Source organism: Narcine bancroftii, chromosome 11 (assembly GCF_036971445.1).
Source record: "Narcine bancroftii isolate sNarBan1 chromosome 11, sNarBan1.hap1, whole genome shotgun sequence".
NCBI lineage: Eukaryota > Metazoa > Chordata > Chondrichthyes > Torpediniformes > Narcinidae > Narcine > Narcine bancroftii.
The window spans coordinates 9,967,712-9,982,105 of record NC_091479.1 but is presented as its reverse complement, the minus strand read 5'-3'; positions in this window follow the sequence as shown (position 1 = coordinate 9,982,105).

Below are 14,394 nucleotides of genomic sequence, written 5' to 3'. Positions count from 1 at the left end.
GACCACTCGGCCGGGTCCATGCGATCCTGCCGGCGAGGAGCACCATGTGCGCTCACCGGCCTGGACCAGGACGTGGCAATGAATAGATTAAGATTCATGAACGAGGGTTATTAAAGGACCCGCGTACCACACACGCGGAGCCACGACTCAGACCGGCGAACAGTCCAGTGGGGCTGATCAATCCTATCTGTTCACTCACAGGCGATGTATTTATAGACAGACTCGAGTGAACAGATGTGCACTGATTTTGTTTTTTCCAACTTACTATATATAGGTGTAATATCATTTATCTCTCTCTCTCTCGCTCTGTCTGTGTGTGTTGAGGAAGGGGCGAGAAAGTCGTTGCCAACGAAGGTTACATTGGGTTGGGTCAGAGCGTTGCCATTTGGTGGAAATGGGATATTTGGAATTCCCCTCCTGCTCCAGAAGTGACTGGGATCAGGTATCCACTTCACACAGATCTCACGTTCATTGAAAACAGACTTGTTTTCCACTGAGCGCCTTGTTCCATTTCCCCTGAAAAGAAAGTAATTTAGGACTTGGTTTCGCTTTCGACGTGGAAACACAAGACTATTCGTTGGTAAATGGACAATTTCAGATTCATTTTAACAACAAGAAATGCGCAAAAGTAAATCCAAAGTAGTTTGTAACAACCCTTCCTTTTTGCAATATTAGTTCCCAACTTGGGTAACAAAAGCGATGCTTTCAGACCATGGGATAACTTTTTTAAAATTTTTCACACTATAAACCACATTGATCAAGATACATACATTTTCCTTTTCAAATATATACAGTGTCGTTTTCTCCCCCCACCCCCCCCCCCTTCCCCTCCCACCCTCCTTACCTCCACCATGGAATAACTGATGAAAATTAACCTCAGCTTCGTTACAAGTTGCAACTGATGTCTTAATGTCTCTTTTAATGTGGTAACATCATGTGTGCATCACACAGGCAGCTGTTAATACGAACTAAAGGCATTATTTGTTTCTGCCGTGACATAAGACTTAAGTCGGGGGTATAACTTTAAAAAAACGACAGTGAGCCGAAATATTTTGGCTTTTTGGGTTAAGACTGAAATATTTGATTTTCAAATTTGCTTTTATCATCAGGTTGGCTCGTTTTTCAGAAAGGTGGTGCCCCATCCCCCACACCCAAAAAAAAGCTGTTCTTGGGGTATTTCACCCGAAATGGTGGCATTTGGAATAGAAGGCTCAACACCTCCCCAAAAGAACGAGCCACCGAGCAATCGATTGCGCATTGAGGCCAGCACCTGTTCCGCTGTTAGTGCCCGAGTGGACCTTACCTTATGAAGATCGATCAGCAGTATTATTGCCGATAGCTGGTTCTAACAGTCTCAATGAGAACACCACACGCAGGCCCCCTATCACACCCTACAGCCACCCAACCACCCCCACACACACACATTCACACACACACACTCCCACACCCATCCAACCACCCCCACACACACATTCACACACACACCCACATTCACACACACACACACACTCCCACACCCACCCAACCACCCCCACACACACACATTCACACACACACACTCCCACACCCACCCAACCCCCCCACACACACACATTCACACACACACCCACATTCACACACACACACTCCCACACCCACCCAACCCCCCACCCACCCAACCACCCCCCACACACACACACACACATTCACACACACTCCCACACCCACCCAACCCCCCACACACACATTCACACACACACACCCACATTCACACACACTCCCACACCCACCCAACCACCACCCCACACACATATTCACACACACACACACTCCCACACCCACCCAACCACCCCCACACACACACATTCACACACACACACTCCCACACCCACCCAACCCCCCCCACACACACACCCACATTCTCACACATTCCCACACCCACCCAACCACCCCCCCCACACACACACCCACATTCACACACACACTCCCACACCCACCCAACCACCCACACACACACCCACATTCACACACACACTCCCACACCCACCCAACCCCCACACACACAGACACTCACCCACACACACACTCCCACACCCACCAACCACCCCCCACACACACCCACATTCACACACACACACTCCCACACCCACCCAACCCCCCACCCACCCAACCACCCCCCACACACACACACACACATTCACACACACTCCCACACCCACCCAACCCCCCACACACACATTCACACACACACACCCACATTCACACACACTCCCACACCCACCCAACCACCACCCCACACACATATTCACACACACACACACACTCCCACACCCACCCAACCACCCCCACACACACACATTCACACACACACACTCCCACACCCACCCAACCCCCCCACACACACACCCACATTCTCACACATTCCCACACCCACCCAACCACCCCCCCCACACACACACCCACATTCACACACACACTCCCACACCCACCCAACCACCCACACACACACCCACATTCACACACACACTCCCACACCCACCCAACCCCCACACACACACTCCCACACCCACCAACCACCCCCCACACACACCCACATTCACACACACACACTCCCACACCCACCCAACCCCCCACCCACCCACACACACAGACACTCACCCACACACACCCACCCCTCACACACACTCCCACACCCATCAACCACCCCCACACACACACCCACATTCACACACACACTCCCACACCCACCCAACCCCCACACACACAGACACTCACCCACACACACACTCCCACACCCATCAACCACCCCCACACACACACCCACATTCACACACACACTCCCACACCCACCCAACCACCCACACACACACCCACATTCACACACACACTCCCACACCCACCCAACCCCCACACACACAGACACTCACCCACACACACACTCCCACACCCACCAACCACCCCCCACACACACCCACATTCACACACACACACTCCCACACCCACCCAACCCCCCACCCACCCAACCACCCCCCCCCACACACACACACACATTCACACACACTCCCACACCCACCCAACCCCCCACACACACATTCACACACACACACCCACATTCACACACACACACTCCCACACCCACTCAACCACCACCCCCACACACACTCACACACACAATCACACACACACCCACTCCCACCCAACCACCCACCCACACGGTTTCCTAGCACGCTGCTTTTCACTGGAGGCTTTAAAGCAAGTTTGAACATCACGTTTACACTCTCCTGGAAGTGAAGGAAGAGGTTTGTGAAAGTAGCCTCCGACTCAATTAGGCGCCGGTGGCCCTCAGACCACTTCTGCCGGGACTCTCCAGAGAGGCAGCGCTTCGTTTGAAGAAGCCTTTAGAAAATACATTTGATTCCGCAATGAGTTTCCCTGAATTACATTTTGACAAGTGAACACGTTTTATTCACTTGACCATCAGTCAGACAGTAAAGGGAAAGTTTCAACGACACCCACCCAAAACCCAAAGTTTTTCTTTAGCGACGTTTAACTGATAACTCGTGCTTGAAATTTAATTGAAACGGGGACCCTTTGGACGTTGGGAATGTCCTGAATGAATGATATTTGGGTCCTAAAATCCAATTCACTAACGTATTCGATGACGCCTCTTTGTGTGTAATGTAGCTGAACGATGAAGACTCCGTTATTACCTTCAACTTAGTATTTTAAACATTCACATTATCTCAAACCATCCCATTGTTGTTTGGGACAACCGTATTAATGTCAAGTGAAACGGATTCACGTGAGAGTATTCTCAAACTCAGACAGCCTTGTCAGTGGTGTTCTACCCCGTTGGAATAATGTTAGAGTTTCCACTATCGCACACCTTGAGGGGAAGCTGTAGGGGTGCAGGGCGTTCTCATCTTTGAGGGTCAGAGAGAGGCGCTGAGTTTGCTCTGATCATCAAATATCCATTAAAACAAAACTTTCTCCACAAATACCCCGCCCGACACGCCAAGGGCCTCTTAACACCGGCCAATTACACTTCGAAACCCGAACGAGTAGAGGGAGAAGGTTCAAACTCCCCAGCGGAGGTCGCGATCGAACCGGCCTCACAGGGAACTGGGAGGGGGAAAATAACACGGAGCATTTTCGATCCAAAAGGAGGAGGCATTTCTTCAGAGTGAAATTTCTCCCATTCAGCACATCCAAGATCGTCAATGACGACTGGTAGTTAACAAGCCAACCAAGCAAGGTGGAAAATGCAAATAAATGGAGGGTCAATAAATGGCAGCGTCGAGTCGAGGGGCCGAGTGGCATGCCCTGCCCCCATGTTTTCTGTTCTTAGCGACTCAATGTCTCCCACTTCCTCTCCAACAATGCAGGATTGTGTGTGTATGTAAGAGGGGGGGGGGGGGGGGGGAGAGAGAGAGAGAGAGTGGAGGGAGGGACAGACAGAGAGAGAGAGAGAGCGAGCGAGGTGTACTGTGACTTGCCTGCTCAGTTTCACTTGTTTAATGTAAGTCTAGACAAAGTAGGACGATTGGCGGCTTCTTATCTCTTTCTGGCATCACCTGCAAACGATACATTGAGTCAGGGCCACAACAGAACACCGTTTGTTAGCTGCGGGTTCCACTGGACCGAGCGTAGCGTGTCCTGGTTTATTTTGCTTTGAGACAGACAGATCTGTCTGTCCATTTCCAGCGAAGAACACTCTTGATGGTGATATTGACCGCTGTGGAACTCCGACAGGCGATAGCCGCTGGTCATTGAAATGACCCGGTCAGTCTTTATGGCTTAAACGAGCTCCTTGTTATCCAGGACTTGGTCAAAGGAAGATGAAGAGAATGGTTATTTAGACACCTTTGGAGCAGTGAAGTCTGTATCAAACTGGGAGCCTCAAATGTTTAACTTCCAAATTGCATTAGATCTGTATCCAATTGAAAGTTACGTTCTGTGTATCTCAATGCCCTTGACAAGACCTATTTTAATCGGTAAAAGTACAACGCTGAAGAAACTCAGCAGGTCAAACAGTGTCCTTGATATAACAAATATAAAGATACCTAACCAACGATTCGGGCTTGAGCCCTTTATCAAGGCATGGAAGAATATTTACTTGATCTGCCGAGTTTCTCCAGCATTTTGTGCTTTGACTTCAACCACGGTGTTTGCCGACCTCCGTGTTTTACTAAATGTATGGGTGCATATTTTGCTACCATTCTGAACGTGAGTGTGGGATAAGTTCCCCCACACTGGCAGGAAATAACTCGCTTGATGTCAATAAAAGTGACTGGAAATGGGTAAAAGCCCGTTTTTGAGAAGCCCAGGTACCAAGCACATACTCCTGTGTCACGTAGCTTTTCTTGTTCGATTCCAAAGCCGTTTGCCCAGTGATAGCCCGACAGCATTCGAGAAATGGATAAGCACAAATTCAACGAAACAAATGGTCTTCTTGTAACATTCACCGAAGACAAGTATGCAATGACCCCCACACAGAACGGGGGCTTCGAAACGTGAACAATTTTGACCGCAAGTCGTTTAATTTTTTAAAGCATTTATAATTTCACTTAAACGAGACTTTGCAAATATGTATCAATTCTAAAGCACTGCATTCTCGTGTCGCTTTCCACATTCCGAGCATTCTCCGGGCAATGAACTTTTCTCTTGAATTTCAATTACGAGAAACTCCACGGACCCTCTTATTTCGATGCACGGTGAATGCCCCCCCCCCCCCCCCACCCACCCCAGCAGACGGGGGTTGGAGCTGTCGAATGAAAGTTGCACATCAGACTCGGGTGGGCTCTAGACCCCACAGGAGGCCTTCACTCAGAGCATCTGTTCGGTCGTGGGAAAAATCCAAGTGACACACTCATGCATTTGCAAAATTACAATGTCACCTATTTCTCTCTGGCTCAGGATATTTTGGAAATCGGGACGGACTCAGTTTCAAATTTCGAGTCCTCGACGAGGTTTCTGGAGAGGTTGAGCATTTTGGAATAGGAAGCGTAAACAGGCCCTGGTGCCTGAGGTTAGTACATGAAATCTTCGCTCGTTCTGTCCGGCAAAGCTCAGGCGAAAGCCGCATCAAACGTGGATCACTGAGAATAATCTCAATGTAAATGAAATATGAACGGTGCTCATGGAATGATGCGGGCAACCTCCGATTGACTGCTTAGACCGTCATCAATTGTTATTTTATTGCTTTCTAGTAAAACTCAACCCCATATCTTTACACACGAAACGATAAGGGAGCGGAAACTCAATGCTGGAGGGAACTTAACAGATAAAGGTATCTCTTTATTTTTGCTCTATACGTTGAGCTTGACCTGCTGAGTTTCTCCAGCAACGTGTCTGCAGACTTTCACGTCCGACCTAACGGTTAAAGGAACTTGGGATTTAATAGGGTGAGGTGCTCAATGACTGTGTGGCTCGAAATGCAACAAGAGTTGCAAGGTCTCCCAGAAAAGGAGCGAAACACAAGGGCTGACCGCAACAAAAAGGAGCAATGTTTGCTTTTGCGTTCACATTCCAGTCCAACAGGACTGAGAGAGTGGAGGAAAGAGGACCATCTCCACTTTTTCCCCACATCCCTTCATTCCGCTACTTTGTACACGTCTATCCAACCAAATCTTAAATATATATTTATTGAGGTCTTCAATGTTACAATATTTAACCCGTTTTCTCAAAATGATCGGAGACCCGTCCTCAGTACTGGGCCGCTTGATCTAAACCTACTGCTGACCAGGATAGCCCTTGAACCAATGTTCTACAGCATCTCCATCCTTTCGGGGAAGGGGTTGGGGGGGGGGGGGGGGGAAACGGACATCCATTTATCTGGCGATCAGGTGGCATCTTTCCACGTTCCCGGGTTGATTCCAAAAAATAAACGCCGGCCTCTGGACTTCAGGGGAACAGAATTGTCCTCCAAAAAAAGGTGCACCCTCGAACGGACATCGCTTATCTGTGTGCTAACCACATCTAGCATTGCTGTCTCATGTAACGTGTCCATTCATTAATCTGTTTGTCAGAAATGTTAATGCAAACGAAAACAGTATTCTTTTGTTTTGCGGTCGGCGACTGGGAATGTCTCAAAGTGTGTTCTGAGCTCACTTCTGAGAGAGTTCGTTGCATTTCTCTAAACACAAAGTTCTTGGGCGCATTAAAACCCACCCCCCCCCCCCCCCCCCCAGCCGGTTCCTTTTTGGATAAGATGATATGGGGTTGAGTTTTAATAGAAAGCAAAAAGATAAAGATTGGTTACGGCTGAAACGAGAGAGGGAAACTTCAGTGTGTCGTCCCCCCCCCCCCCCCCACCCTTTCAGCATTTCTGGGCGGGCTGGAGAAGAGCTAAAGTTTCCGGGCCGCTCTCACGCCAGGAATTCTCTCTCTCACCCAGGTTCAGATGTCTGCCACATTTAAGGTGCCAGGGACATTTTATAAATCAGGGTTGAAACAGAGTCAGGGTCGCACTGGTCCAGGAGCGAGCGTGACGAAGGCTCTTTTGAACTTCCAAGTTCTCATTTTGTTTGAGCTTGGAATTATAAAAACATGGTTACAGAGCCAACACCACCAGGCTGAGGACGGCTTCTTCCCACCGGCGGTGAGAACGCTGAACGACCATCCGAGACTCTCCAATTCACGAACCGATTATCTATTTAATATCTGTACCGCTTAAATACTTGTCCTGCACATGTGCTATTTGTCTGTCCCGTGCGTTATGTCTGGATGGGTGCGGAGAACACTGTTTCTTCGGGTTGTACTTGTACAATCAGACGATAATGTACTTGACGTGTCCTGGACCTTTGGATAATCAGACTGGGGTTGGTTATGAGATCTGTGGGCAGCAATCTGATTATTATAGAGTGCCCACGACCGAGTTCTAGGTCCGAATGCCATCAAAGAAACCGGCCAGTTGATTTACAGTTATAAACCCCAAATATGGTGGGGAGAATTCCCTGGATCAATGGGACAGAAGGAATCGCGTTTTGTTGCTGAGGTGCATTGCTGGAACAGTTGCGCTGGGTGAGACGCTGGGTCCATGACATGGGGACACAAGACAGCAGATGGGTTGTCTGTATGGGATGTTTAGACCATTCGATTAGAAACGATGCCAGAGGTGCAACACATCTGCGAGGCGATCAACGGATGACTTTGGGAGGGTGCTTTATATTTAGATAGATGAACCCATGCAGCGATCTCGCCTGTTTCACGTTGCTCTGACCAGTATGTTAGAACATAAGAAAGAGGATCAAGTGTAGGCCATCCATCTCAATGAGGTCATGGCTGATCTGATGATAGGCTCATCTCCACCTTTTCCCCATATCCCTTCATTCCGCTACTTTGTAAACGTCTATCCAACCAAATCTTAAATATATTTATTGAGGTCACCTCCACTGCTTCAATGGGCAGCGAGTTCCACAGATTCACCACCACCCCCCCCCCCCCTCATCTCCGTCCTAAATCTACTACCTTGAGGCTATGGCCCTAGTCTCCCCACCAATGGAAACAACTCTATATTATCTATGCCTTTCATAATTTTACATGTCTCTCACTTTTCTAAATTCAAAGGAGTACAGTCCCAGTCGACTCGGTCTCGCCTCAGAGGCCAACCCCCTCACCTCAGGAATTAACCATGAACCTCCTCCAAAGCCAGTACATCCTTCCTCAAGAAACAGGATCCTCCAGATCTTGTCCTCACCAGTACATTGTACAGTTGCAGCATAACTTCTCTATTCTGGATTTCTTGTGAAGCTTTGCATAAGCTAAACCTTCGTCCCCCCACCCCCACCATGCACGTACTCTACAAACCTTCCCATGGCCCGAACCCCAAGCTGCAAGAGACACCAGACTGAAGATGCTTGAATCTGGATCAGCAAGTCAAGAAGTGCCTTGTGGAAACCAAGAAATGGTTTCGGTTCAGGACCCTACAACAGGACTGAGAGAGTGGAGGAAAGAGGACCAGTATGAAGAGGTGAGAGCTCTTGCCACCTCTCACTCGCAGGCCCCTGTCTCTACCCGCCAGATTCCATAATCACGTACCAACCCCACTCTCCTTTCTACTGAATCCTTGCATTTTGCTAGTCCAAGGTTTGGGCCCTCTGTTTCCACAGATGCTGCCTGACCAGTTGACTTCTTCCAGATGTTTGCATTCCAGCGACTCTACTTCCTCAGGAGTTTGCGGAGGTTTGGTATGACATCGGAAATCCTGGCAAATTTCTACAGATGTGCGGTGGAAAGCGTGCTGACATCACGGTCTGGTACGGGCACACCCAATGCTCACGAACCGAATGCTCTCCAAAAGGTAGTGAGGACATCACAGGCAAAACCCTCCCAGCCATCGGAGAGCAGCAGCAATCATCAAGGATTCTCACCACGCTCTGTTCTCGCTGCTGCCATCAGGAAAGAGGTGTCGGGGCCAAAAGACTCGCACCCCCAGGTTCAGGAACAGCGGCTCCCCCGCCACCCACAAACTCAATCAGGGACTCTTTTAAGGACTCGGACTTCTGCATAAGCTAACCCCCCCCCCCCCCCGTGTTGCACAGTCAGTCTGTTTACATTTCTTCATCTGTTTACGTTGAGTAGTTTTCTTTTGCACTTTTAATAAGTGATAATTCTGCCTGGCCCGCAGGAAATAGAATCTCAGGGTTGTATGTCATTGCATGTATGTACCCTGACTATAAATCGGAATACATTTATTTGGTCCTTTTCCCCTCTGATTCTCCCTTCCGCCCGCCACCAGCCTTTTCCCTGGAATAATGTTGCGGGCGCCTGGCTCGCCGTATCATATCTGTCCGTGGGCGGTCTGAGCAATCGTCTCCGTCTTTCTCCCCCCCACCCCCGTGTGCTCTGTATTTATACGAGGGAGCGGTCTCATCCTCTCCAAGTGTGATTGACAGCTGTCTCCCCCTTCGTGGCTTCCACAACGCCTCCAGCGAGAGCGACGTGCTAGGACGGGTTCTCCAACCGGCCGAGTCCCCCCAGGGTTTCTGCGGCGATTCGAGCTCCAGTCGCAGCCTTCTGCTTTCTCGGTTCCAGCACCCTCCCCCAGTTCCTCGAGGTTTTGCATTCTCTTTGAGGCGAATCAAGGCGATAGACGGTAAATCAGTAGAAGAAAGATTCTTCTCGGGCTGTTTCATTTTGACGAGTTCTGATTTGTAGCCTCTTCCCCTCAGAGCGAGCTGGCAGCGGCCTCCAACAGGCAGGGGCAGGATGGACATAAACGTGCTATTTGATTCATAGGAACACATGGGGTAAACTATGACCGATTTGTATTATGACACGACTAAACGTTTTGGTAGGGAGCAAATTATCTAGTTTTAAATCTTTTTCAATTCGCATTTATGCGAAATTCCCCCAAATCTGATATACTGCTGCTAACCCCAGCCCTGCCTGGACTGAACAAGCCCAAGGTAAGCTCACATGGCATTCAGGTCTTGGAGGCACCGCCTGATTCACACTGAGGGATTATGTATCAAGTCAGACTCAACGTGCGAGCTTGGACTGCAAAATTCGGAAAGCTCCCGTGGCGAAGGATGAATCGTGACTTCTTTTCGGGTGTTCTGATTCAGGTGCCATACCCAAGTCTGATGCAGTACCGAGGGAGTGCCGTTGTGTCCGAGGACGTTTTGGAAGGCAGGAAGAGTGATTTTCATGTTCTGCCCAAAGTCTACACTTCTACCCACACAGTGGGACGATCACATTCCAGTCTCCGGGAACTTTCCCTGTGAAAATAGCTTGCCCGTTCACCACAAAGGCGATTGCGATTAATGGCCAGCAAAATCTCCCCTTCCCCCTATCCCGAGGATGCTAAGCACAGGTCTTTTTTAGTCAGGAGGGTCAATCGTTGCCATCGGATTCGACATTCATCTGTTTGCGCGGGGTCGCGATGATCTCGGCTCCTCACCCGAGGGCACGTGTGCAAAGTGAAGGGAGGATCGTTTCGGGGGTAAGTGGTTTTCTTTAAAGCTAGAGAGTTGTGGGTGCCTTGCCAGGGGTGGAGGCCGGAGCATTAGAGGCATTTAAGAGAGACATGGGTGGAAGTAGGATAGAGTGGAAAAGATTTAGTAATTTTTAAAATATAGGAATATATGGGTCGGCACCACATCGAGGGCCGAAGGGCCTCTACGCCCGACTGTCGGGTCTTCTTCAGGGAATGTCCTTGGCGCGGGAACCAGGCAGGGAAGAATCCCAGAGCTGGATTCGTTCCGTGCTGACACTTCCTTTCGGAAAGCACTGCTTCATTGGAATCTGTTCCCGAGGGTCGCACAGGGTGCATTGGAATCTGCTCCCGAGGGTCGCACAGGGTGAACCCTAATACGTCTGCACCCCCACCGTTTGCCCTCTTTTCTGACTTGCCAGCACTGGGAGTGCAGCGGATGAAGGCTATCAGCTGGTACAGTTCCCCACACTGGTTCAATCGACTTTCGACTGAAAGGAACAACGCGTTTTAAATTCACGAGGATATTTGGACGAACTGAACGATACCTATTTTCCCCTCTCCAGCCCCACTGCAAAACTGTCCTGGACCAATTTTTTTCCTTTCCACACTCAGCTTCCTAAGCACAGAGCCCCTATGTCGCAGGATGTCAGACTAAGGGATTGATTAAGGTGTGGGTGGAAAGAAAAAAGGTTGGGAACTCGTCTCCAGCGTCCACTCGTGGGCGACCCTTGGCGCACAATCTTTTTCAGGGTTGACCTCGAGCCTTAGCCCCCTTCAAGCCTCCGCGTTTCGTTTCAATTCATCCACTTCCTCAATGTCATCGAGAGTGCCTGCCTCGTACTCACTTTGCTTTCCTGGCACCGCGGGCGCCAACACCGCGGAGGACAGTGGCTCGGGAGCCAAAGTATCCAAGTTACTGTCGTTAAAGCAGATACATTCTCGCATTCCACTTCTGATCTGGGATCCACGTCACTTTGGCCACGGAGCATTGGATTTGAGTCTCAGCAAGAATGGCCCAGGATCAGACATGCCACGCATCCGATGAACTAATCGCCAAGGCCTCAGGGAACTGAGCGTCACGGACTATCAATTAAACCAGTTTCTCTCCCTGAATTGGATCGCTTTGTGCTCCTAATTAACAGTCTCGATAAAGGGCCCTGATCCAAAAGATTGCTGAAGAAACAGTGCACTTTATGTGGCAAAAACAAAGGTTTCGGGCTTCAGGGTAGAAGCAAAATGTTGGCAGGCGCCCGAACAAAACGCTGACTGTCCATTTCTCTACTGCCTGCCTCGCCTTGTTCAAGATTCCAGCCATTTGCAGATGTTTTTAAAAAATCTCCAGTCTTCCGAATTAATAGGGATTCGGACCGAGCTTTAAAACGACCGTGTTGGGGCCCCCTTAACGTGAGATGTCAAACCCCACAGATGTGAAATTGAAAGAAAATGAATATCACAAAAGAATTTGTTAAAATAGCCCCAGCGGTCGCTAGAAAATGTGTGGCAGTAACTTGGAAATCAGATGTGAATCTGGGAACGGCCCGACTGACTGAGTTGGACACCACTTGAAAACAATGACATTTAATTTCTAAAACAAATAGGAAACCTTGGAACAAATTTGGGAATCGTATTTGGGAAAATTGAGTTGTAATCGTCCAACCTGAGCCTTCCGACTTCTAAAATCAAGACATTTTAGATTTTATTTGATAGTTTTTATAAATACTATCCAGATGTTTTCTTTCATCTGTTTTTCTTGATGGGAAGAGGGGGAGTTTGAAACAAAATCACCATGTATCGATTTTCATTTATGTATAAGTTTTAATGCATATGTGAAATTAAATTTTCAAAAAAAGGAGAAAAGATGTCAACCCCCTCCCCCCCCCGGTGAAACATGATCCAGATTGAAGCGGGGCGGCGACGATCGGACAAGAACATTCCAAATTTAATTTCACATATGCATTAAAACTTATACATAAATGAAAATCGATACATCGTGATTTTTTGTTTAAAATTTCCCCTCTTCCCGACAACCCAATAGAAAAGAAAAACAGATGAAAGAAAACATCTGGATAGTACTCCGAAAAACTTATTAAAACGATTAAATTAAATCTAAAATGTCTTGAACAAACAAAACGCCGGAAGAACTCTGGGGCGAGCAGCATCTGTGGAGGCAAAAAGCTGGGTCAGTCGCACTGCCGCCTTCTTTCCCTCTTCAGGCAGTATCTTGTCATTGATGGGTGCTTCTCAAGATTCAGTACAGGGTCCCGAGCCGCCACGTTGACTGAGCACGTCTATCCTCCAGCTTCTCAAGATTGCAACGCCTGCCGTTCTCGTTCCCCACTTCCAGCACACGTGGATTGCAAAGTACGAAGGCGCTAGGACCCAGAGGAGACGGATTTCCCCTCTCGCCAGCTGACTGTTCCGCGACAAACTCTCCAACTTGCCTTGGACGAGGAGGGCACGGCTGGAGTCTTCCCACTGCCGAGGGGCCGAGGGGAGGTCCCGTCCACCAGAGTGGTGACAATGGTGCAAATGGACTCGAGTCCAACGAGGCACCTGACGGGAATGTATAGCTATGAAACCAAGGGTGGCAGACTCTGAACGGTTTAAAATAACTTAATTGTGGATAAAATGTATTTTAATGGGGAAGAAATGCCATCATAAATTGGGAAACCGTTTATGGGAGTGTGCAAAGTCATTCTTCCCTGAAACGCACAAACTGTTTCCAACATAAGCAGCAGGCAGTGTCCACCCGTGATGGTTCAGGAACGTCGCGCTCCGAGGCACCGAGCGGTAACCGGCCAGTCCGGTGACATCCCCTTGCCTCTGGACACTTCGAACCCGCGCCATCCTGCCAACACGGCTTCAGCACCCGTCTCTCCAATCCTCCACAGCCGATGGGCAACATTAAACAGGCCGCCGGCGCTGCCATTGTACTTTCCGCAAAGATGCTGGAGAAACCCAGCCAGTTCGTGGTGTCGGAGAGATACATAACCACAAAAATAAGCTGGAAGCATTAACTCTCCATTTCCCCCCCACAGATGCTGCCTGAGGTTCCTCCAGTCTGGCCCACAATCCCTTCAACTCTTTCCTACCAGAGAACCAAAGTGTCTTTTAAAATGTTGCCTGAAGCCCTTGACCAACTCACCTTTGGAAACACGTACTTGTTGACTGCATCACAGCGTGGGCTGGGAAGCGCTCTGCTCGAAATCAGAAGGTGCCGAATGACCTCTTCCCTTCCATGGACTACATCGGCATTTCCCGCTGCCACAGCCCACGGACTGAAGGACATACACCCCCCAGCCCCCGCTCTGATACACCCTCCTCCCGAGGGGTGGTGTAAGCAAGCATGGGGGTGGGGGGCTTAAGGATAGTTTCATCAGGCTCTCCCCCCCCCCCCCCCAACCACTGTATTGCCGTTGCTTGGTGCTGATTGATAGATCTTTTCAATACAACCTTAAACTCTGTAAATTGTGCTT